Raw genomic sequence first — 6,115 nt, 5'->3', positions numbered from 1 at the left:
TTTGTCTGTTTCGCTAATCCATCTCATGGTACAGAACTTTCTTAGCAGCGTCTTTCTCATTGGATTGTGGATGCTATCTCCCTGGCATATGGCAACAAAGGACAAGAGTTGGCTAGCGGTGTGAGTGCTCTCTCAACTAGGCGTGTGGTGGCTTCTTGGGTATTGTTCAGGGGAATGACGCCTGATGATATCTCTGCTGTAGCCGGTTGGGGTTTGTGAGGTTTTATTGCTTGGACGTAACTGCTCTTAGTGCTACTCATAGTGTTCTTATGGCTGGGTCCTGGAGCAGGTGTTAGGCAGCGTGCAGATTGCTCATTTATCCAAGTTACCATAGTTTCCCTGTGGGTTTGAGACTTGGGCTCCCGTAATTCGTCGATGGGATGGCACGCGAATGCGCATTATCAAGTGTCAGCAGGTGCCCTGTTGTTTTGGACTTGCGGTTCCATGTGTGAGTTCTGGAATTCCAGACTCCTTGGGTCTCTGTGTAAGCCTTTTTGGAACTGGTAGGATCTGTGGACGTGCGCCGCCGTGGTTGTCATTTTGTCTGTATTACCACAGTTCTCTGTGGGTTTGAGCCTTTGTCTGCCGTGGTTCATAGACTCTGGTCTCTGCTATGTCACAACTGTTGATTTGGACTTGCGGTTCCTTGTACGAGTTCTGACATTTCAGGTTCACAAGCTAAATATTGTTCTTTGAATCGTGGGGTCTATGGACTTGGGCTGCAGTGGCAGTGGGTCAGTGCGCATGGCTAAGTAGCAGAAGTTTCTTGTTCCCTACATGTGTTGGATCTTAACTTGATCACTCTTTTGTCATGGATAATTAAATAAGCCTTGTGAGTGGCTGAAAATGAGAAGTTATCTTTCTCTCTATGCGGGGGCAGTCGAGTCAATGGGATCAGGGCTTGCTATCAAAATGAAGTTCTCTCTTGCTTGCTCAAACTGTAACGGGGAGAGTCACTGGTTGCCGGGAAGTCAGGCACAGGAGAGCAGAGATGGGTGATAACAGGATAACTTTAATATACACCCTGGCCCAAAGGCACAGGCGAGGCAGCACAAAGCACAACCACGGTAACATGAACCGGATTAAACAAAACCAACAAACCTAGGCTATAAACAAACCTAACACCCTACACAAAGAACAATTCCACTCACAGACATGGGGGAAACAGAGGGTAATATACATTTAGTCTGATGAGGGAATGTGAACCAGTTGTGCGGGAAAACAAGACAAAACAAATGGAAGTGGAGCGGCGATTGCTAGTAGACCGGTGACGTCGACCGCCGAACGCCGCCCGAACAAGGAGAGGGACCGACTTCGTGACACAAACGCTAGGCCTATGTCCTAATACTGCAACATTTAAATGTACAAACATTTATCTGAAATGTAGTCATACACATCAACAACCATTTTTATACAGATGAATAACGCAAGATGGTTACCAGTCTACGATATACACTTTTGTGTATGAATAGGAAACATAAATAGGAAACAAATAAAAAAATAACAGTCAGCAGTAATGTTCCCTCAACATTTTTTAGGCACTGAGCAAATTTCAGGTCTGCTGAGCGCGAACTTAAACATTGTGAAAATTCTGTGCAACTTTCATTGCTCGTTTTCTGGTGTTCAATGTAGGCTTACATCAATGAGACTTTTGAAAAGAAATACAAGCAGGGCTTGTTGTTGATTTTATTTTTTCAAATTTTATTTCACCTTTATTTAACCAGGTAGGCCAGTTGAGAACAAGTTTTCATTTACAACTGCCAAGATAGAGCAAAGCAGTGCGACACAAACAACACAGAGTTACACATAGGATAAACAAACATACAGTCAATAACACAATAGAAAAGTCTATATACAGTGTGTGCAAATATAGTACAATTAAGGACATAAGGCCATAGTGGCGAAATAATTACAATTTAGCCAATAAACACTGGAGTGATAGATGTGCAGAAGATGAATTTGCTCTGGGTGGGGTGCAAAGCAGAGAAAAATAATAATAATATCGGGATGAGGTAGTTGGGTGGGCAATTTACAGATGGGCTATGTACAGGTGCAATGATCGGTAAGCTGCTCTGACAGCTGATGCTTAAAGTTAGTGAGGGAGATATAAGTCTCCAGCTTCAGTGATTTTTTGCAATTTGTTGCAGTCATTGGCAGCAAAGAATGGAAAGGAAAGGCGGCCAAATGAGAAGTTGGCTTTGGGGGTGACAAGTGAAATATACCTGCTGGAGCGCATGCTACGGGTGGGTGCTGCTATGGTGACCAGTGAGCTGAGATAAGGCGGTGCTTTACATAGCAAAGAATATGAACAAATGTACACAGGTGGCTTCATGCAGCTCTCACTTTGATATCAAAAGAAGCAAATCTACTGTCACGTCCTGACCTGAGTATTCTTTGTTTTCTTTATATATTTTGGTTAGGTCAGGGTGTTACATGGGTGATGTATGTGTTTTTGTACTGTCTATGGTTTTTTGTAGGTTTATGGGGTTGTTTACCATCTAGGTGTATATGTATGTCAATGGTTGCCTAGATTGGTTCTCAATTAGAGGCAGCTGTTTATCGTTGTCTCTGATTGGGAACCATATTTAGGCAGCCATCTTCTTTGGGCATTTCGTGGGTTATTGTCTATGTGTAGTTGCCTGTACTCGGTGTCATAGCGTCACGGTCTGTTGTTTTTGTTTAATGCAATAGAATCCTACTCTAATGCTCTATATTGCACAGTTAGTTTTGCATACTAATAAGTCTTACATAGTTTGTTTTGGTATGTAACATTGAAAGTGGCACATTTTTCTCTAACTGAAACAATTCCTAAAGTAGAGCGAAATCTTAATTGTTTTAACTAAAGGGAAAAACTGCTCTTCTGCATTGGCTGATTTTCCTTCTTCTCAGCAGTCAGGGGAGCTACACGCCCACTGGTTAACGAGGAAATACTTTATTTATATTGTACGGGATGCTTGTCAAATAGATACATTGCCCTTCGTCTGTTCAAAAAGGACCAAGTTGTTGCGATCCCAATACCAACCAGAGGGCAAAAATATCTTGAAAGACTGGTTGCGAGCAGCTTTTAGTGAGTGGTAATGAGGTGACCAATAGTGGTTGCAATTGAGATCAGCTATGCAGGTGAATTTATGCTTATTAATGGTTTAACGAGACAGCAGCTGGCGATAATAAGGATGCTGCCTTTTGAAGCAGAATTTCTAGGGTCAGTGCAATCCGTCCCTACCTTTAACCATTACCCAAACCTTAACCATAAACCCTACCTAACCCTAACATTAACCCATACCTTAACCATTTTACATTTCAACTTAGGTGGGGTAGGGATGTCCCAAGGCTACCAGACAGCACGGACCTAATTTATCATCAGGACCTCAACATTGGCATGTCACTATCCCACAACACCTTGTGGCGCAGCGAACATTTAAACAATTTCTGAATTAATGGCAGACAGAAGTCCTCGCTTGGGATACCATTTTCCAGAAGAATAAGGAATAACTTCATGAAATGTAAGTGCAATGTTTATTTATTAGTCAAATTATGTTAAAATAGTAAGTTACTTTAATATGAATTGTGAATTTGAAAGTTGGGTAACTGGTGTTTATCAGCCCGTTGCCAAGCTAGCAAGCTAACTAGCTAACTAACATGTAGGACGCATAGCTACCTGGCTGGAGATCTCATCCTGCTTATCGGCTGTTTAGAGATGAACAACTAAACTAACTAATCGTAGATTCAGCAATTTGTCAATTGTGAAGACCCGTAAGGTTTTTTAAATCATTAATTGGTGGTCTTGCTATCCAGCTAAAGACATGTAGCAAATAGTTTTGTTACCTGATTGCGTTTTACGCCATTGGCTTGGCTGGAGAAAAGTCGTGCCCAACTCGTTTGAAGGTAACATATTTAACAACATCTGATGAAAAAGGTGCATTCTGTTTAGATTGTTTAGCTAATTAGCTGCATGCAGTGTCTGTTTACCTAGCTAACTTTCTCTTGCCACTTTCCCTTTCCATATTGTGTTGCACCATTGGGGTTGGTGTTACCAGTTACAATTAGAAGCTAAGTTATTTTACTCTTACAACAACCTGAACCAGCACTGAAATTTGAGCAGAGGTTATTTTCTCCCCCCTTGTCTCTGCCTGATCCAGGTTGACGGACATCCCACCCTGACACCCTGCAGATGTAAATAACTTGGTGTGAACCTCCCAGGCACCAGGAAATCACCATATCCAAGGATATTATTCAGAACACCACAATGTTAGATAGAAATAGATTTGATTATCATGCAAATTTGTTAGGACATTAATGTATGATGTGCATTCTAAAATGGAGATGTGATTTCTGTCCCAGGGAATAGCATTGTGTGCAACTTTTCAATTCGGATCACAATTAGTTGAATTAGGTGTTACTGAAGGGCTGGAACAAAAACTTAGGACTTATGCACAGATACAGGAAAACTTGTTAAGATTATTCTAAATTGTAAGTGTTGATGTCTCCACGTTTCTGGTTTTGAGGCTTGGGCATCTAGTATCTGCAGTTCATCTGTCTAATCCCCTGCAAGGAGAGAGAAAGGCTTCAATACTATTACAATGCTCTATTCATTTGATTGAAAGTATTCATGTTTTATATGCATTCATATCATTTTATTAGATATATTATCCTTCATCAAATGCCAGTATTTGTTTTGTATCCAAAGCATCTAGTTTATATTAGGATGAAGTAGCCTAGGCCTCTAATCTAGTTAGATTGCATCATATCACTTTTCAATAAATATCAAACCATGTAATCTTGATCATCAGTGTGATCTAATAATATTTGATAGTATGAATGAGTCATAATGCAAGACTCCTCATTAGAAAACAACAGCTCTAATGCAATCGTAGCTTCACAGTGAAAAATCACTGGCTATGAATCATTCTTAAAGAGTCAGTCAAATAGATTTAGCTATCTAAAAAAATTGTAGCCTGTATGATATCATGCATGGCAGCTTACCTGTTATGTGCACAGTGTTGGAGCAGCAGACCAAGCAATTAGCGAGAGGAGGATCCTATACCGTAGGATACTATACCGTAGGATACTTGTTATGGTTGGTGTCAACTTCATTAACAGGTAGTGTGGAGATTGATTCAGTTACTTGATTATTTGTGTCAGATATCTTCATTTTGGGATAGTTATTCATTGAATTGCTAGCACTAGTTGCTCACACCACTTCAGTGGCCACAATGTGGCAACGAACATTTTGCGCTCGGTGAAATGCGAATGTTTTATCTCGTGATGCTGCATTCAAATCCCGTCCCAAAAGGAAAAGCCTGTGGATTGGTTAAATAATAACAGTATGCTAAACCAACATTAGTTTCTATCAAGGCTCAGGAGAAGACCCAGATGCAGACAGTTTTGAAGTAACAAAGGTTTATTACAGAAACAGGGGGCAGGCAAACGACAGGTCAGAGGTCAGTAGTCCAGAACAGAGTCCGAAAGGTACAGAACGGCAGTCAGGGTCAGGGCAGGCAGGATGGTCAACCGGGAAAGCTAGAAAACAGGAACTAGAGAAAGACAGGAGCACAGGAAAATGCTGTGAGTCTTGACGAAACAAAATGAACTGGCAACAGACAAACAGAGAACACAGGTATAAGTACAGGTGAAACAGATAATTGTGAACTGCACTACTGATGTTCACAAGGCTCTAGCAAGTCATTGGAATACTTGATGGTATGCACAAACTGGTTGAATCAATGTTGTTTCCACATCATAATTTAAAAAAAATGAAAATAAAGGTATGATGTTGAATCAACGTAGAAAACTGTTTGGAATTGTGTATCAATTTATGCAATGTATTTAATAATGTAAAGGAATTTTGGATTTTGATACATTTTGATAAACATTTCACCGAACATTTTTGTTGATTTCACATTGATTTCCTGTTAGTTTTGATTTACATTTGATTAAGTTGTCAACTATCAGCCAGAGAGAACAGTGTGTGTTATGTGTGTATGTGTACATCCATGCATGCTAGCTTGCATACGTGTTTGTGTGTGTGTGTGCATGTGCGTTTGTTCATTGGTGCGTGAATGCGTGTTTCAGGTCTCACTTTCTTTTTAATTTGATCATCCAACCCTTTTGTCCT

The 6,115-nt window shown here is 40.5% G+C and overlaps 1 long non-coding RNA gene across 1 annotated transcript; it reads left to right on the top strand.

Moving 5' to 3' along the window:
• Positions 1-3,314: 3,314 nt before the first annotated feature.
• LOC110520471 (uncharacterized) lies at positions 3,315-5,882 on the top strand. The gene is made up of 2 exons (XR_002472988.3): positions 3,315-3,503; positions 4,140-5,882. It is a non-coding gene; the product is annotated as an uncharacterized LOC110520471 (long non-coding RNA).
• The last annotated feature ends 233 nt before the right edge of the window (positions 5,883-6,115 follow it).

This window comes from Oncorhynchus mykiss, chromosome 3 (genome assembly GCF_057628025.1).
Source record: "Oncorhynchus mykiss isolate SJ-2025 chromosome 3, ASM5762802v1, whole genome shotgun sequence".
In the NCBI taxonomy this organism is placed as follows: Eukaryota; Metazoa; Chordata; class Actinopteri; order Salmoniformes; family Salmonidae; genus Oncorhynchus; species Oncorhynchus mykiss.
This window is presented reverse-complemented; position numbering and strand designations above follow the sequence as displayed.